Raw genomic sequence first — 18,836 nt, forward strand, 5'->3', positions numbered from 1 at the left:
TCACTCCTTGCCTACAGGGTATATAAACTCCTTGCTTTTATTCAGTCATGTGATTTCTCCGGCCCCTAATCTCTGGGGCTAGAGGACTCACTGGGAGTTTCTTTGCTCAAATAAACCTGTTCTTTTACTTTTTCAATTTGGCATGATCTGGCTTCCTGCATTGTCAGAGAAACCTAATATAATGTTACAGAAAACTTATTATACAGATTGAGTTTCAGGAAAGCCAAGCTTATGAGGTTAAGAAAGCCATCAAAAAACAGAAATTATGTTGGCAGAGGAAATCTCAAAACAGCATAGTATAGACACTGTCCTGTGGTTATTAGTGGTAACTGTAACGAAGATTAATAATGAAAAGCAGCAATCTGAGCAAATGAAAATACAAAATGTATGGATTGAGAAAAGGGATGCCAAGAAGTGAAATACAGCTAAATAGTGTGTTCAATGAGATAAATAGATTAAGAAATGGAATAAAGGGAGTGGTGACCTTGGGGCAAGATCCCATTGAAGTAAGTTTCCAGCTTGTGAAAAGGGAGTAAAAAAAAAATCTTAGAGCTGGGTATGGTGGTGCACACCTTTAATCTCAGCAATGGGAAGGCAGAGGCTGGTCGATCTCTGAGTTTGAGGCCAGCCTGATCTAGCGATCCAGTTTCAGGACAGCAAAGCTTAGTCAGTGAAATACAGAAAGCTGGTGAAGATGTAATTGAACAAGACAGCCATGTCCCAGCATGAGTAAGCAGCAGAAGTTGGCAGCTTCAGCCACATCATTCTGAAGTTAAGGATAAAAAGAAGGGGCTATGGATTTGCCACCAAGATTTAGGAAAGCTGATGAGGCAAAGCATGTGTCAAGGAGTGTCCCTGAATGGAGGTCTAGAAAGACCATTGCATGAAGCTGTGAACTTAAAGCCTGGATTGCCTTGGAGACCCCAAGATGTTAGAAATGTCAGAGTCATGGGATACTTGCCGAGGAGAACTGCTAACAGGGAGTAGCAATAGGCCAAGAGAAAGAAGTATGTTGCAGTCATCAAAGCTGAACTGAGTTGAAGATCTGAAGAGTGTTTAGACATCAGACATAGAAATGCAGATTTGGGAGTTTGGTTTTTGGTATTACATTGGTCCATTATTTCCTTACTATGCTCCCTTCCCTGTAATTTTGAATGGTAATGTATATCCTGTGCCATTATATGGTGCAAGTATGTGATCTGCATTTTTATTTTAATTTTATAGGGGATTACATTTAAGACATTGCCATGAATCTCAGAAAAGACTGGACTTTGAGACAAGTTTATAGACAAAGAGTGTAGGCACTGTTTCTCTGTGTCCCTGAAGCTGCTCCCAAATAACTAGACTGAGACTTATTATTAATTATAAATGCCCAGTCAATAGCTCAGGCTTGTTACTAGCTAACTCTTATATTTTAAATTAGTCAACATTTTTATCTATGCTCTGCTACATGGCTTGGAACCTTTTCTCAGGACAGTAAGTTCATCTCTTTCTCTCCATGTATCTTTGTGATTCTGATACTCTCCTTTTCATGCTCTCTTTTTCTGCAACTCCTGCCTAACCTCTACCTGTCCAGCTATTGGCCAGTGAGTTTCTTTATTAACCCACTAACAGTGACATATATTCACACAGTATAAAGGAATATTCCATAATGGAGACTTTTGAAGTTGGACTGAATGTGTTTTTGCATTATGATATGGCTTAAAGCCTTTGGTGGCCAGGGAGTGTAGTGGAAGGGTTGGAAAGAAACCCCAAAGAGGGTGACACTATTAGGAGGTATGGCTTTGTTGGAGTAGGTGTGGCCTTGTGGAGGAAGTATGTCACTGTGGGGGTGGGTTTTGAAGACTCTTTGCTGAATCTACTCACAGAAACACAGTCCACTTCCTGTTGCCTTCTGATCAATGTAGCCAGAACTATGTCTATCTGCATGCTACCATGCTCCACACCATGATGATAATGGCCTGAACCCCTGAACTATAAGTGAGCCACCTCAATTAAATGTTTTCCTTTATAAGAGTTGCTGTGGATATGGTGTCTCTTCACAACAATAGAAACCCTAACTAAAACAGAAGTTGGTACAAGGGACTGGGGTATTGCTGTGATAGGCCTGGCCATTTTTTTTGGTTTGGAGGAATTTGGACTTTGGTACTTTGGGTTATGAAAGCATTAGAATGCTTTAAACACTGCTTGGTGGGCTGTACTGGTAGGAGCATAAAAGACAGCAGTGCAAAGATTTATTTGAGCTGTTGGGTCTTAACACAAGAGTTTTCAGAGAAGAATGTTAGTATGTTGCCTAGAGATCATTATTGTGATATTTTGTTGAAAAAAGTGGCTGCCTTTTGCCCTTCTCTGAAGAGTCTGCCTAAGGCAAAAATGAAGAGTTTTGGATTACTGCCTAATGCTAAAGTGAAGAGTTTTGGATTAATTCCATTAGCAGAAGAAATCTCAAAACAGCCTAGTATAGACTCTGCCATGAGGAGATTAGTGGTAACTCTAATGAAAATTTATAATGAAAAGGAGCAAACTGAGCAGGATAAATTACAAAATGGAAAATTTGAGGAGAAAAGGAGCACCAGGAAGTGGAATGGAGCTAAATCCTGTGTTCAAGGAGAAAAACAGCTTACAAATGGAATAAAGGGAGTGGTGAGCTCAGGGGAAGATCCTACCCAGCTACATTTCCAACTTATGAAAAGGAATTAAAGAAAAGCTTAGAAAAGGATGTGGTGGTGCTTGCCTTTAATGCCAACATTTGGGAGGCAAAGGCTAGCAGGTCACTGAGTTTGAGGCCAGCCTGTTCTACTGAGAAAGTTTCAGGACAGCCAAGTATAGTCAGTGAAAAAGAGAAGCTGCTGTAGATGTAATTGAGTGGGTGGGTCATGTCCCACTCTCTGCAAACAGCAGAAGTTGGCAGCTTTGACCATGTGTTTCTGAGTTTAGAGTTAAGGATAGAAGAAAAGAGTTATGGAATAAAGCCACTGAGGCCAGGCATGTGTCAGGAGGTCAAGTAAAGAGGCCATTGTGTGAAGCTGTGATGTTGAAGTTTGGATAGCCTTGGATATTCCAAGATGTTACAGATCCTAGAATCATGGGATACCTGCCAAGGAGAGCTACTAACAAGAAGTGTAACCATCCCAAGAGAAAGAAGTTTGTTGCAGTCAACAAAGCTGAACTGAGTTGGAGATCTGAAGAGTGTTACAACATGAGACATGAATGTTAGGATACTGTCCAAATTCCAGATGCATGACCGCACATTCCCAGTTCAGGAGCTAAGCAAAGGCCCTGCATCTTGCATTGTAAGTGTGCACTGGTGATTATGTATGCACGGTGTGGTCACAATATCTGCACAAGTGTGGCATAGCTATGTAGAGCCAGACACAGAACCTACCCCGGCCTCTCTCTCTCTCTCTCTCTCTCTCTCTCTCTCTCTCTCTCTCTCTCTCTCTCTCTCTCTCTGTTTTGTTTTCTTTACCCCCACTATCTTTCTCTCTCTCTCTGTGTACATGCTCCTTCCCCAGGCCTGGTTCTCCAGCACCGCTTATCATTCTTACAGTGGTGCTGTGATGAGACAGGCTCTTCCAGTGATCCGGAAACCTGTACCACAGTTCACTGGACCTGCGACTGCCACTCCACTTTGTTCATTTGCCCAGCTGCTGGACCCCCACACCACACCAACTAACCAGATTGTTGAGTTTTTCCCTTTCTGTTCCCCCTGACATTTCCTGAAACTGTACCCTAAGTTATATTCCTTGCACTAGACACCCAGGGAGTCCTTGGCTGCATACCACAAATCATTCTCTCTTGATGAAGTATTAAATGCTGTCCTGGCGGGGGGTTTCTCCAGTATGTACGCCCAGCCCTTGCCCATTTCCTGATAATGATTGGTGTAATTAGAGTTTTCCTGCCTGGCCCAGTCAGGACAAATCTCTCTCACCCGCCAGTCCCATAGTCGCTCAGACCCAACCAAGAAAGCACACAGAAACTTATATTGCTTATAAACTAAATGGCCGTGGCAGGCTGCTTGTTATCTACTTCTTCTATCTTAAATTAACCCATTTCTGTTAACCTATACTTTGCCACATGGCTTGTGGCTTACCGGTGTCTTTACATGTTGCTTCTCATGGCGGTGGCTGGCGGTGTCTCTCTCCAACGTTCTACTTCCCAGAATTCTCTTCTCTCTTGTCCCGCCTATACTTCCTGCCTGGCCACTGACCAATCTGAACTTTATTTACACAGAGAGATATCCACAGCACTTCCCCTTTTCTTTTTTTTTTAAGGAAGGTTTTAACTTTTACATAGTACAATTACATATAACAAAACAATTATCAAGCAAGAATTACAGTTACAATATTAAAGAAGATATCCTATCTATCTTATATTTGTGAGTCTAAGGTTTTATATCTAACTTATCTTTTATCATAACTGAGGAAATTATAACTATCTAGTCTTCAACCACATCAAAGACCTCAGAAGGATATAATATTACCTGAGAACCGGGAGAAGGATGTAAACATTTTTCAGGAGTCTTGCAAGAGTAGACAGAGACAGCTGGCAGCCTGGACAGTTACCTAATGTTCCTTTGTAAAGTTGGGGCATCTGTTTTTAGCCCACAGGGCTAGAGTCTCTTGGTCACTTCTCTCAGTGTCCTGTAGAATGTCTGGCAGTTTCCTCTGCAAAGCAGGAACCTGAAGGACCATTTTGTCAAGCAAAGTTCAGTGGTCACCTTTCTATGGGTCCTGCACGTACAGTCGATCAAGCAGTCCAAGCAAGAACAGTTTCTTGCCCAAATGGCTATTTTTGACAAGGTGAAGATAAGATATGAAGTGTCTTCAATGCCCATCCTCGTCTCTGAAGTAAGTCGGTGTTGCCAGGAGCAGATATGTCTCACTGTCCAGAAAGTCTAAATTTTAAACATATTTTAAATGCCATATTCTGTAGACCTTTGAAGTGTTTGAAGATTACCTGTCTATCTGAAATATCTCTATGTATACCTAGAAGACTTAACTAACATGGCTATGAGTATGATTATCACAGATGATTAATTATTAATCTGTTTTTAATTATCCATTACAATTTTAAATGAGCTATACAAACATAATACCTTAAACATGAGTAGAAATATATACATAGTATAACAAAATTAACTTTAAATTTGTATCAACAGACTAAAATCTATACCAATGTAAAACATTTTAAATGAGTTGTTGCTCTTTAGAAGTAAGTTCATTAATCTACCCTCTCATCCTATCATATCTATATCAGATTGGGTTATCTATCTGTCTTGTTATGCCAGTCCACAGACTACCCATTCACAAGGAAGCTTGAAACAGGAGCCTGGGGATCCTGTTTGTTATTTTAATTTTTTAATTGTATTTGTGTTTTAATCTTATATATCAGCTATGGGTTACCCTGTCCTCCCCACTCCGGCCCCTGATACTGCCTTCCCCCCAGCCCCTCCCCTCCATTCCCATCTCCTCCAGGGCCAAGATTCCCCTGGGGATTCAATTCAACCAGGTGGATTCAGTACAGGTAGGTCCAGTCCCCTCTTTCCAGCTGAGCAAAGTGTCCCCGGATATGCCCCAGGTTCCAAAAAGCCAGCTCATGCACTATGGACAGGTCTGGGTCCCCCTGCCTGGGTGCCTCTCAAACACTTCAAGCTATTCAATTTTCTCACTTATCCAGAGGGCCTGATCCAGCTGGGGGCTCCACAGCTTTTGGATCACAATTCATGGGTTTCCATTAGTTTGGCTATTTGTCCCTGTGCTTTTCCAATCTTAGTCTCAACAATCACACTCTTTATTTTTTAATGTTTTAGCTCAGAAAAGCCAGATTTCTTTTTTTTTTCTTTATTATTATGTGTTTTAAATTTTATACATCAGCCATGGATTCCCCTGTCCTGCCCCCTCCTGCCACTACCCCCACCTTCCCCCCAGGCCCTCGCCCCCATTCCCATGTCCCCCAGGATCAAGGCACCCCTGGGGATTCATTTAAACCTGGTGGATTCAGTACAGGCAGGTCCTGTCACCTCCTTCCAGACTGAGCAAACTGTCCCTTGTATAAGCCCAAGGTTTCAAACAGCCAGCTCATGCAATAAGGACAGATCCTGGTCCCACAGCCTGGGTGCCTCCCAAACAGATCAAGCTATTCAATTGTCTCACTTATCCAGAGGGCCTGATCCAGCTGGGGGCTCCACAGACTTTGGTTCATAATTCATGTGCTTCCATTCATTTGGTTATTTGTCCCTGTGCATTTTGCAATCTTGGATTCAACAATTCACGCTCTTGCAGACCCCCCTCTTTCTCAAGAGTTGGACACCTAGAGCTCCACCTGGGGCCTGGCTGAGGATCTCGGCATCCACTTCCATCAGTTATTGGATGAGAGTTCCAAGATGACTGTTAGGGTGTTTGGCCATCTGATCACCGAACTAGGTCAGATCAGGCTATCTCTCAACCATTGCCAGCAGAATACAGAGGATATATCATTGTGGATTTCTGGGGACCTCTCAAGCACTCTGCCTATTCCTGTTCTCCTGTGGTCTTCATTTATCATGGTCTGTTATTCCTCATTCTCTGTTTCTGTTCTTGATCCAGCTGGGATCTCCTGCTCCCCTAAGCTTTCTTTCCCTCAAATCTTGCCTTTCATAACTCCCACTGTCGTCCAGGTTGTTCATGTAGATCTCATCCATTTCTCTGTCATTGGGTGATCCTTGGGTCTTTCCTAGGGTCCCGTTTTCTAGGTAGCCTCCCTGGAGTTGTGTAGCAGTCTAGTCATCTTTCTTTTACATCTAGTATCCTACTATGAGTGAGTACATACTGTGTTTGACCTTCTGAGTCTGGATTACCTCACTCAGGATGATTTTTTCTAGATCCATCCATTTGTGTGAAAACCTCATGATGTCATTGTTTTTCTCTGCTGAGTAGTACTCCATTGTGTATATGTACAATATTTTCTTTATCCATTCTTCAGTTGAAAGGCATCTAGGTTGTTTCCAGGTTCTGCCTACTACAAACAAAGCTGATATGAACATAGCTGAGCAAATGCCCTTCTGGTATGATTGAGCATTCCTTGGGTATATGCCCAAGAGTGCTATAGCTGAGTCTTGGGGGAGATGGATTCCCAATTTTCTAAGGAAGCGCCATATTGATTTCCAAAGTGGCTGTACCCTCATAGAAGGAGTTTGGTAATATACCTTCTGCTTCTATTGTGTGGAACAATTTAAAGAGTATTGGTATTAAGTCTTCTTTGAAGATCTGGTAGAATTCTGCAGTGAAACCATCAGGTCCAGGGCTTTTTTTGGTTGGGAGACTTTTAATGACTGATTCTATATCCTTAGGGGTTATTGGACTATTTAAATGGTTTATCTGGTCTTGATTTAACTTTGGTATGTGGTACCTATCCAGAAAATTATCCATTTCTTTTAGATTTTCCAGTTTTGTGGAGTAGAGGTTTTTGAAGTATGACCTGATGATTTTCTGGATTTCCTCATTGTCTGTTGTTATGTCCCCCTTTTCATTTCTGATTTTGTTAATTTGGATGCTCTCTCTTTGTCTTTTGGTTAGTTTGGATAAGGGCTTGTCTATCTTATTGATCTTCTCAAAGAACCAACTCTTTGTTTCATTAATCTTTTGTATTGTTCCCTTTATTTCTATTTTATTGATTTCAGCTCTCAATTTGATAATTTCCTGGCGTCTGTTCCTCCTGGGAGACTTTGTTTCTTCCTGTTCAAGGATTTTCAGGTGTGCTGTCAAAGTCACTAGTGTGAGATTTCTCCAGCTTCTTTATGTGGGCATTCAGTTCTATGAATTTCCCTCTTAACACTGCTTTCATAGTATCCCATAAGTTTGGGTATGTGGTGTATTTATTTTCATGATCTCTAGGAAGTCTTTAATTTCTTTCTTTCTTTCTTCCTTAACCCATTGGTGATTCAGTTGAGCATTATTCAGTTTCCATGAGATTGTAGGATTTCTGTAGTTTTTTCTGTTGTTGAAATCTAAATTTAAACCATGGTGGTCTGATCGAACAGAGGGGGTTATTCATATTGTTTTGTATCTGTTGAGATTTGCTTTGTGGCCAAGTATGTGGTCAATTTTAGAGAAGGTTCCATGGGGTGCTGAGAAGAGGGTATATTCTTTTTTGTTTGGGTGGAATGTTCTGTAGATATCGATTAAGTCCATTTGAGCCATAACATCAGTTAAGGCCATTATGTCTCTGTTAAGTTTCAATTTGGCCGATCTGTCCAGAGGTGAAAGTGGGCTGTTGAAGTCTCCCACTATTAATGTGTGGGGTTTTATATGTGATTTAAGCTTTAGTAATGTTTCTTTTACATATGTGGGTGCCCTTGTGTTTGGGGCATAAATGTTCAGAATTGAGACTTCATCTTGGTGGATCTTTCCTGTGATGAGTATGTAATGTCCTTCATCATCTCTTTTGATTGATTTTAGTTTGAAGTCTATTTTGCTGGATATTAGGATAGCTACACCAGCTTGCTTCTTAAGACCATTTGATTGGAAAGTCTTTTCCCAGCCTTTTATTCTTAGGAGGTGTCTGTCTTTGAATTTGATGTGTGTTTCTTGTATGCAGCAGAAAGATGGGTCCTGTTTTTGTTAGTCTGTGTCTTTTTATAGGTGAATTAAGTCCATTGATATTAAGGGATATTAATGACCAGTGATTGTTTGTTCCTATTGTTATTTTCAATTTTTGGTGGTAGTGTGTGTGTACTTCTCTTCTTTGGGGTTTACTGCTGTGGTGTAATCTATTGCCTGTGTTTTCATGGATGTGTCTGACTTCCTTAGGTTGGAATTTTCCTTCTAGTGCTTTCTGTAGGGCTGGGTTTGTGGATAAGTATTGTTTAAATCTGGTTTTGTCTTGGAATGTCTTGTTCACTCCATCTATGATGATTGAAAGTTTTGTTGGGTATATTACTCTAGGCTGGCATCCATGGTCTCTTAGTGTCTGCATTATATCTGTCCAGGTCCTTCTGGCTTTCAAAGTCTCCATTGAGAAATCAGGTGTTATTCTGATGGGTTTGCCTTTATAAGTCACTTGGCCTTTTCCCTTTGCTGCCCTTAATATTCTTTCTTTATTCTGTATGTTTAGTTGTTTAATTATTATGTGGCAAGGGGACTTTTTTGGGGGGGTCTAGTCTGTTTGGTGTTCTATAGGCTTCTTGTATCTTCTTTAAGTTGGGAAAGTTTTCTTCTATGATCTTGTTAAATATATTTTCTGTGCCTTTGAGTTGGTATTCTTCTCCTTCCTCTATCCCTATTATTCATAGGTTTGGTCTTTTCATGGTGTCCCAAATTTCTTGGACATTTTGGGTCATGACTTCATTGGTTTTAGTGTTTTCTTTGACTGATGAATCTATTTCTTCTACCGTATCTTCAACACCAGAGATCCTCTCTTCCATCTCTTGCCTTCTGTTGGTTATACTTGCCTCTGAAGTTCCTGTTCGTTTACTCAGGTTTTCTATTTCCAGCATTCCTTCTGCTAGTGTCTTCTTCATTATTTCTATTTCCCTCTTCAGGTCTTGGATTGTCTCCCTTGCTTTTTCATGATTTTCATTCAAGGATTTATTGTTTTCCTCTGCTTTAATTGTCCTTTCCTCTAGTTTTTTATAGCATTCTTCCCATTTTTTGTTTGTCTGTTCCTCTACTTTATTTTTGATTTCTTCTATATAAGGCTCTAGCTTCTTCATGATGTTACTTACAAGGTTGTTTTCTTCTTCTTCTTCCATTCTGTGATGTTCAGGTCTAGCTGTTGGAGAAGGGCTAGGTTCTGGTGATGCTGTATTGCTCTTTATTTTGTTGTATGTACTTCTGCCTTGATGTCTGCCCATCTCCTCTTGTGTTCGTTCTTGGTCTTATCAGTGTACTTGGTCCAGAGAGAGTTGACAGATTTAGGGAGCCTCTCTCTGGTCCAGATGGAAGCTCTGGGCCAGATGGGAGCGCTGGTCCAGATGAGAGTGCTGGCTGGATAGGAGCTGGAGGTCTGGACTCTGAGTCTCGGGAAGTCCCTGATGTCTCTTTATTTTGTCCAGATGGGAGCTCCTCTTGTCCAGATGGGAGTTCCTCTGGTGTCTGGTCCAGATGGGAGTTCCAGGGCAGGATGGAAGCTTGGGGCTGGTCTCTGATTCTCAGGAAATGGCTTGGGTCTCCAGCAGATGGGTGTGGGGGCAGGGTGTGGAGACTTCAGTGTCTGCCTGCAGTCTAGGAAAAGGGGAGCCTTCCTGCAGGGCCCGCCAATTGGCAGGAAACTGGGGCCAAGTTGGTCAGGTCCTCCCGGAGTGGCCTGTGTCCAGTGGTGGGACCCAGGTGCAGCTGACTCTCTCAACAATTCACACTCTTACAGTCCCTCTTTTCTCAACATTTGGAGTCCTGGAGCTCCACTGGGGGCCTGGCTGAGGATCTCTGCATCCACTTCCATCAGTTATTGGATGAGAGTTCCAGCACAACAGTTAGGGTGTTTGGCCATCTGATCACCAGACTAGGTCAGTTCAGGCTTTCTCTTGACCATTGCCAGTAGTCTATAGTGGATGCGTCATTGTGGATTTCTGGGGACCTTTCTAGCACCTTGCTTCTTCCTGTTCTCATGTGGTCTTCATTTATCATGGTCTGTTAGTCCTTGTTCTCCCTTTCTGTTCTTGATCCAGCTGAGATCTCCTGCTCCCTTAAGCTTTCATTCCCTTGAACCTGGCCCTTCATTACTCCCACTCTCATCCAGGTTGTTCATGTAGATCTCATCCATTTCTCAGTCATTGGGACAATCCCAGTGTCTTTCTTAGGATCCTGTTTTTAGGTAGCCTCCCTGGAGTTGTAAATAGCAGTCTAGTCATCTTTGATTTACATCTAGTATCCTACTATGAGTGAATACATGGCATGTTTGTCTTTCTGAGTCTGGATTACCTCACTCAGGATGATTTTTTTCTACATCCATCCCTTTGTCTGAAAACCTCATGATGTCATTGTTTTTCTCTGCTGAATAGTACTCCATTGTATATATGTACCATATTTTCTTTATCCATTTTTCAGTTGAAGGGCATCTAGGTTGTTTCCAGGTTCTGCCTATTACAAACAAAGCTGATACAAACATAGCTGAGCAAATGCCCTTCTGGTATGATTGAGCATTCCTTGGGTATATGCCCAAGAGTGCTATAGCTGGGTCTTGGGGGAGATGGATTCCCAATTTTCTAAGGAAGTGCCATATTGATTTCCAAAGTGGCTGTACAAGCTTGCATTCCCACCAACAGTGGAGGAGAGTTCCCCTTGCTCCACATGCTCTCCAGCATAAGCTGTCTTCTGTGTTTTTGATCTTATCCATTCTGACAGGTATAAGGTGGTATCTCAGAGTCGTTTTGATTTGCATTTCCCAGATAATTAGGGATGTTGAACAATTCCTTAAAAGTCTTTCAGCCATTTGAACTTCCTCTGTGGAGAATTCTCTGTTTAGTTCTATAGCCCATTTCTTAATTGGACGGTTGGGCATTTTGATGTCTAATTTCTTGAGTTCTTCTATATATTGTGGATATCAGCCCTCTGTCAGATGTGGGGTTGGTGAAGACCTTTTCCCATTCTGTAGGCTGTTGCTTTGTCTTGTTGACCGTGTCCTTTGCTCTACAAAAGCTTCTCAGTTTCAACAGCTCCCATTGATTGATTGTTTCTCTCAGTGTCTGTGCTACTGGTGGTATATTTAGAAAGTGATCTCTGGTGCCAATGCATTCAAGAGTACGTCCTACTTTCTCTTCTATCAGGTTCAGAGTAGCTGGATTTATGTTGAGGTCTTTGATCCACTTGGATTTAAGTTTTGTGCATGATGATTTGAGCTTTAGTAATGTTTCCTTTACATATGTGGGTGCTTTTGTGCTTGAGGCATAAATGTTCAGAATTGAGATTTCATCTTGGTGGTTCTTTCCTGTGATGAGTAAGTAATGTCCTTCATGATCTCTTTTGATTGATTTTAGTTTGAAGTCAATTTTGTTGGATATTAGGATGGCTACACCAGCTTGCTTCTTAAGACCATTTGATTGAAAAATCTTTTCCCAGCCTTTCATTGTTAGGTAGTGTCTGTATTGTTTTATATCTGGTTTTATCTTGGAATGTCTTGTTCACTCCTTCTATGATGATTGAAAGTTTTGCTGGGTATATTAGTCTATGCTGGCATCCATGGTCTCTTAGTATCTACATTATATCTATCCAGGTGCTTCTTGCTTTCAAAGTCTCCATTGAGAAATTGGTGTTATTCTGATGGGTTTGCCTTTATAAGTCACTTGGCCTTTTTCCTTTGCTGCTCTTAATATTCTTTCTTTAGTCTGTACATTTAGTTGTTTAATTATTATGTGGCAAGGGTACTTTTTTGGGGGGGGGTCTAGTATTTTTGGTGTTTTATAGGTTTCTTGTATCTTCATATTTCCCTTTTTTTAAAAAACTAATTCCTCCCATGAAAAATTTCACCAAGACAGGGCCCGCTAGTGCCAATTGGACTAAGAGGTGAGTCTTTGTTTTCCTAACTGACCACCCTAGCCTCTAGGCTTCTGGCAGAGGGGCACAACCCCATACCCACACACTACCACCCTCAGACCTAGTCTCAACCAGCAGGCAGGTCTCCTGCAGGCAGAATGGACTACCACCCTTCCCCTCCCCACCCTCCAATCCCACCTACCCACCCACCCTCCAAGACCAGAGCTTCTCCCTGAGACAGCCCACCAGCACTGATTGGACTAAGTGGTGAGTCTTTGTTCTTCTACTGGATCACCCCAGTCTCCAGGATTTGGGTCAAGGAACACAACCCTATGCCCCACACAACACCACCCATTACAGACCTAGTCTCAGGCCAGCAGGCTGGTCTCCTGTAGGCAGGCCAGACTATCATAATCCCCCACTCCACACTCTAAAACCACCCACCCTCCCATACCACAGCATCTCCATGAGATGTAACCTGACAGTTCAGATGGACTAAGAGGACTAAGAGTGTCAACTGAACCCAGAGAGGCTCCCTCAGACACAGACACTGCTTGTACCAAGTAGAGAAAGAGATGGAGAGATGCCAGTGCAAAAATAGCAACATAAAGGCCAATATGGCACCACCAGAAACTAGTGGTTCTACATCAGCAAGATCTGATCATCCCAATGCAGAAGAAATTGACCTTAAAAATGACTTTAAGAATATTATAGAGGCCTTCAAAGAGAAAATGAAAAAACCCCTTAAAGAAATCAAGGAAAAGACAAACAAAAAATTGGAAGAAATCAACAAATCCTTCAAAGAAAGCCAAGAAAAAGCAAATAGACAGGTGAAAGAAACAGTTAAAGATTTGAAAACTGAAATTGAGACAATAAAAATGATACAAACTGAGGGAATGCTGGAAATAGAAAATCTGACTAAGCAAACAGGAATTACAGATGCAAGCATAACCAGCAGAATGAGATGGAAGAGAGAATCTCTGACATCGAAGATACGATACGGGAAATAAATTTGTCAGTTGAAGAAAATATTAAAGCTAACAAAGTTATAACCCAAAATGTCCAGGGGCTAGAAAACTGGTCTTCCCAGTCCAGATATGGGGCTTTATCTTGTCCCAATTGGCGCAGGGTGGGCTTATGGTTCCAGTGGTCACTGGTGCTGCAGGGAATGGTTGGTTTGGTGAAGAGGGCAGGAGAAGAAGCTGCTGCCCAGTCTCTGGGGCTGCACTGGTTGGGGAAGGAGGGGCACAGAATGTGTCCCCGGGGCCTAGGGGCTAGAAACCTGGTCTGCCCAGTACAGGGATCTTGGCCTTACTTGTTCCCAATTGGTGCAGGGTAGGCCTATGGCTCCAGTGGCCACTGGTGTCACATGGGATGGTTGGTTTGGCAATAGGGGTGGGGGAATTATCTGCTGTTCAGTCTCTGGGTCTGCACTTGCTGAGGGGGCATGGAGTGTGCCCCTGAGCCTAGGGACTAGAGAACTAGTGTGCCCAATCCAGAGATCTGAGCCTTACCTGTCCCAAATCAGTGCAGGGTGGGATTTTGGTTCCCATGGTCACTGGTGCTGCAGGAGATGGTTGGTTTGGTGAGGGGGAGCCTGGAGAAGAAGCTGCTGCCCAGTCTCTGGGGGCTACCATGGTTGGGGAAGCATGGAATGTGTCCCTGGGGCCTAAGGGCTAGAGATATGGTCTGCTAGTCCAAAGATCAGGACCTTATCTGTTCCCAACTGGTGCCAGGGACCAGCCTCAGCAATTTTGGGATTACTAAGGATGGGATACCTGGAAGTGACGACTCAGAGACAGTGCTTGTGTAAGCTGACAGGTCACTTCGGGCTTCTGCAGTTGCTAAGTAGCTTCTTTGCTACAGCTTCTTTAGCTTCTGCTTTTGCCTTGGTAGCCTCAGTCTTTTATTATCATAAGCAAGGGGAAGCAGAAAAAAAGGGGAAATCACCCAATATGGAGTGTTCTCATGATTCCAAAGGTTATTCTTAGAAAATCACCAATATATTCTTCTTTATCTTTTACTAAACACAAAATCTATCCCAAACTTAACACCAAAGCAAGCATAATCTATTTTTATTATTAATGATTATACAATCTTCTGAGCACTTGACCCAGAGGCTAGCAACATGCAATTTCACAAGAAAAGGTAAAAATAAGAACAGTAGTTAATATACCAGTCATTTCCTTCTCACACAGCCTGCTCCAACCTCAAGACTGCCTAAGTTCCTACACAGCCTTCTGTAAACACCAAGCTCCATGACTGGTGGGCCACAATGAACTCAGACAAGAAATCTGTCCCTTCAAGTCAGTGACTTTTGTGTTTCTTATCCCAACAATTTCAAGGAAGACCTGATCCAATTTTTAGAGCTTCCATGAAAGGCAGATCACCTTTCCTGGAAGCTCTTTTCAATCTAGGAGCCCAATAAAGCTTGCAGCAGTCACTTCAACCATTGCCTCATTGTCTCCACACTCCTTCAGGAGGAATCAAAACATCTGGATTAAAATTGTCATTTCCCTTTCTTGGTGGAGGCCACTATTTTTCTCCTATTCTAGGTTCCCACACTTTTAGTTTGTCATCCCATCTATATGTTACTCCATCCATAGTCTTCAGCCAATACTCCTTAGGGTCTCAAGTTTTACACAATGCTCTTGGAATATCCTCAGACACTGAATTAATCATCATGACCAATTTGGGTCTAGTGTGTTGATACACATCATATCATGTGCTATAGCTGACCACACATATAGTACAGTTTATCCAAGCCTGAAAAGCTTCCCCAGGCTGCAGGTTCTTTTCCATGACCAGCATAACTGCCTTAACCCCAGCCTGGGTGATCATTTCTGTATAATTTCCTGTGAAATTTACTTCACTCCTCTCCTGAATCATGGAAATCACCATTGATCTAGGAACACAGAACATGATGATCAGCTAGAAGAAAAAGACCAGCATTACAAAAAATAATTATATGGAGAAGAACATGACATGTGCATGCCATAAAGCATGACCTTAAGACACATAGGCATTTCTGCCTTGGCCCTCTAGAGTCATGCTAAGCAGAAGATCTGGAGAGGAACACACGGAGGGTTGATGGTTCACAATCTCAGGTCCCTCACCTCCAATCTCTGCTGGCAGCACATCAGGCATCTTATATGCTGTCCCTGGCAGGTGGGCATATGGCTCTGGTGGTCATTGGAGTTACAGGGGATAGTTGGTTTTTCCAGAGCATGGGGGAAGAATCTGCTGCCCAGTATCTGAGGCTGCACTGGTGGGGAAAAGGGACATGGAATGTGCCACTGGGGCCTAGGATCTACAGAACTGGTCTGCCCAGTCCAGAGATGAGGGCCTCACCTGTTCCCAATTGGTGCAGGGTGGGCATGTGGCTTCAGTGATCACTGGTTCCATAGGGGATGGTTAGTTTGGTGAGGGTACAGGGGAAGATGCAGCTGCCTGGTCCCTGGGGCTCCAATGGCTGAAGGGAGAGGTACAGAATGTGCCCCTGGGCCTAGGGGCTAGAGATCTGGTCTGCCCAGTCCAGAGATCAGAGCCTTAACAGTTCCAAATCAGTGCAGAGTGGGCATATGGCTCCTATAGTCACTGATGTCACAGGGATGGTTGGTGTGGTGACAGGGGGTGGGGGAAGAATCTGCTGCCCAGTCTCTGGGGATGCACTGGCTGGGGGGGAAGGAGCACAAAATGTGCCCCCAGGGTCTAGGGGCTAGAGAACTCTGCCCAGAGATGAGGCCTTACCTGTTTCCAATCAGTGCAGAGTGGGTGCATGGCTCCAGTGGTCACTGATGCTGCAGGGGATGGTTGGCTTGGTGAGGGGGTGGGGAATCTTTGTTTCTATTTTATTGATTTCAGCCCTGAATTTATTTCCTGCCATCTACTCCTCTAGGGTGTGTTCACTTCTTCTTATTCTAGAGCTTTTAGGTGTGCTGTTTAGTCACTAGTTTGAGATTTCTCCAAATACTTTATGTAGGCACTAAGTTCTTTCCTCTTAGTACTGCTTTCACTATGTCTCATAAGTTTGGGTGTGTTGTGCATTCATTTTCACTGAATTCTAGGAAGTCTTTAATTCCTTTACGTCTTCCCTGACCCATTCAGTTGAGAGTTGTTCAGTGTCCATGAGTTTGTAGGATTTCTGTAGTCTTTGTTGTTGAACTCCAACTTTAACATGGTGATATAAGATACAGATGTTATTCCATTGTTTTTGTATTTTTTAAGACTTACTTTGTGACAGAGAATGTAGTCAGTTTTTAAGAAGATTCCATGATGTGCTGAGAAGAAAGTATATTCTTTGGTGTTTGAGTAAAATATTCTATAAATATGTTAGTTCCATTTGAGTCATAAAGCCTGTTAGTTCTGTTATTTCTCTGCTTAGTTTCTGTCTAGATGACCTGTCTATTGGTCAGAGTGGAGTGTTGAAGTCTTCCACTATTAATGTGTGGGTTTTGATATGTGATTTAATGTTTAGTAATGTTTCTTTTACAAATGTGGATGTCCTCATTTTGGGGGGATAGATGTTCAGAATTGAGATATGAACATAGCTGAGCATGTGTTCTTGTGGTAAGATTGAGCATTCCTTGGGTATAGGCCCAAGAGTGCTACAGCTGGGTCTTGAGGAAGACAAGAGTTTGGCTTCTTATGTGGCAAGGGGACTTTTTTTTCTGGTCCAATCTATTTGGTGTTCTGTAAGCTTCTTGTACCTTTATAGATATGTCCTTCTTTAGGTTGGGAATATTTTCTTGTATGATTTTTTTGAGTGTATTTTCTGGGCCTTTGAGCAGGGACTCTTCTCCTTCTTCTATTCCTATTGTTCTTAGGTTTCTTCTTTTCATTATGTCTCAGATTTACTGAATGTTCTGTGTTAGGAATTGTTTAGATTCTAACATTTCCTTTGACCAATGAATCTATTTCTTCTATCATATTTTCAACACCCGAACTTCTCTCTTCCACCTCTTGTATTTTGTTGGTAAAGCTTACATCTGTAATCCTGTTCACTTACCCAATGTTTCCCATTTCTATAATTTTCTCAGCTTGTGTTTTTTCTATTGCTTCTACATTCATTTTCAAGTCTTGATCCATTTTATTTGTTTCCATCAATTCTTTTTTTTCTTGGTTTTCTTGGCATTCTTTAAGAGATTTATTGATTTCCTCCAATTTTTTGGTTGTCTTTTCCTTAATTTTTAAAGGATTTTTTCCATTTCCTCTTTAGGGAACTCTATCATCTTCATAAAGTTGGTTTTAAGTCATTTTCTTGTGATTCAGCTGTGTTGGATTGTTCAGGTCTTGCTGTCCTATGAAAGCTGGGCTCTGGTGGTGTCATATTACCCTTTCTGTTTTGATTGTGTTCTTACACTGGCATTTAAGCATCTGGGTTTGAGATGATCTAGGTATGATTCCTGTGTTTGTCTTTTTTTGGGTGAATGCCTTATTATCTGATATTCACTCACTATTTATGGGCTCCTCCAAAGAGGTTCTTCCAGTTCTCCAGCTCTGTCCTCTACATTACACACACTTTGTCTTCTAAGCTCTAGCTGGCTATACTCCACTGCTGCTACTATTCTTGGTGGTCATCCCATGGTAGTGGCTTTTCAAAACTGCAATGGGGCTGCACTTCCGCCAGTAGTCTCCAATAGGCTCTCTTCATGGTACCAGGCCTCAACTTCTTTGTGTGACTCCTTCAATCCTGGGCCTTCAATTACCACTGAGGTTGCACCTTCACCAATGGCCTCTCCTGGCATCTCACAGTGTCAATCCTTAGCTGCTTTCTATGATCCCTTCATGCTTTCAAAATCAATACCACCTGGGCAACTCTTACATATAACCAAGTCTAGCTGCCAACGGGAAGTACAACCTTGACTGCCTCTGGAAAACAGCTTCCTCATGCTTTCAGGAAATACTTCCCAGAAGACTTAACCTCAGTGATGCTGGTCTCTTCTTAATAACTGCAAATTTTCTTAGCTCCAGATAACCGCCATAAATTGTCTCAATAATGTAAAGGTTTCCCTTCAAGGTTGCCAGTCTCCTGTCAATTATGGCTGACTCTTCAGAACTATAAAACTACAGGATCTCAATTCAAAATATCAAATGGCCCCAACTGAATCTTAACGCTTCTTTCTGAACCTTTACAAGCCAGTCCTCCATCTTCTGCACTATTCTAACATTCTGATTTTCTAAGCTCCCACAGAACACCCCTATGAGCTCTCAACACTCATTGGCTTTTTGAGCCCCAAGTTCCAAAGTCCTTCCAAAATCCTCCCCAAAACATAAATCGGATCTGTCACAGCAATACCATACTCTTGATAGCAACTTGTCTTAGTCAGGGCTACTATTGCTATGATGAAACATCATGGATAAAAGCAAGTTGGGGAGGAAAATGTT

The sequence above is a fragment of the Onychomys torridus genome, chromosome 6, assembly GCF_903995425.1.
Source record: "Onychomys torridus chromosome 6, mOncTor1.1, whole genome shotgun sequence".
In the NCBI taxonomy this organism is placed as follows: domain Eukaryota; kingdom Metazoa; phylum Chordata; class Mammalia; order Rodentia; family Cricetidae; genus Onychomys; species Onychomys torridus.